The sequence below is a fragment of the Etheostoma spectabile genome, chromosome 20 (genome assembly GCF_008692095.1).
Source record: "Etheostoma spectabile isolate EspeVRDwgs_2016 chromosome 20, UIUC_Espe_1.0, whole genome shotgun sequence".
NCBI lineage: Eukaryota > Metazoa > Chordata > Actinopteri > Perciformes > Percidae > Etheostoma > Etheostoma spectabile.
Genome location: NC_045752.1, coordinates 20,551,485 through 20,551,807, shown reverse-complemented (window position 1 = coordinate 20,551,807; position 323 = coordinate 20,551,485). Strand labels below are relative to the sequence as shown.

Sequence of the window (323 nt, the reverse complement as noted above, 5' to 3'; positions counted from 1 at the left end):
CTGAGGAGCAGTTAACCATAGTCCTCATGAATCAACCGGAGTTTAGAACACCAACACATAGAAAGAGGAAGGTGACGGACATCGGGCCAAAATGAGGGATTTCCGGTGGAATTTCCAGCGGCACCTGAACAATCCAGTAAACGTCTTCGACATATAGACTATCCAGTTAGCAACGATGCTTCTTCTTTTTGGCGAAACAACTAAGTAACTTCATTTGAGTGTTTGAACTAAAACATATCTTTGCCATTTTCCTTTTTTCATCTATTACCCCGGAAAAGTTCTCGCGAGAGCACAATTTGAATTTTCTCAGCGAGTTACTCTGG

The 323-nt window shown here is 42.1% G+C and overlaps 1 long non-coding RNA gene across 1 annotated transcript in view; it reads right to left on the bottom strand.

Moving 5' to 3' along the window:
• LOC116669849 (uncharacterized) overlaps nt 1-323 on the bottom strand; it is a 6,246-nt gene that overhangs the window by 3,597 nt on the left and 2,326 nt on the right. The gene's annotated exons all lie outside the window — the stretch shown is intronic.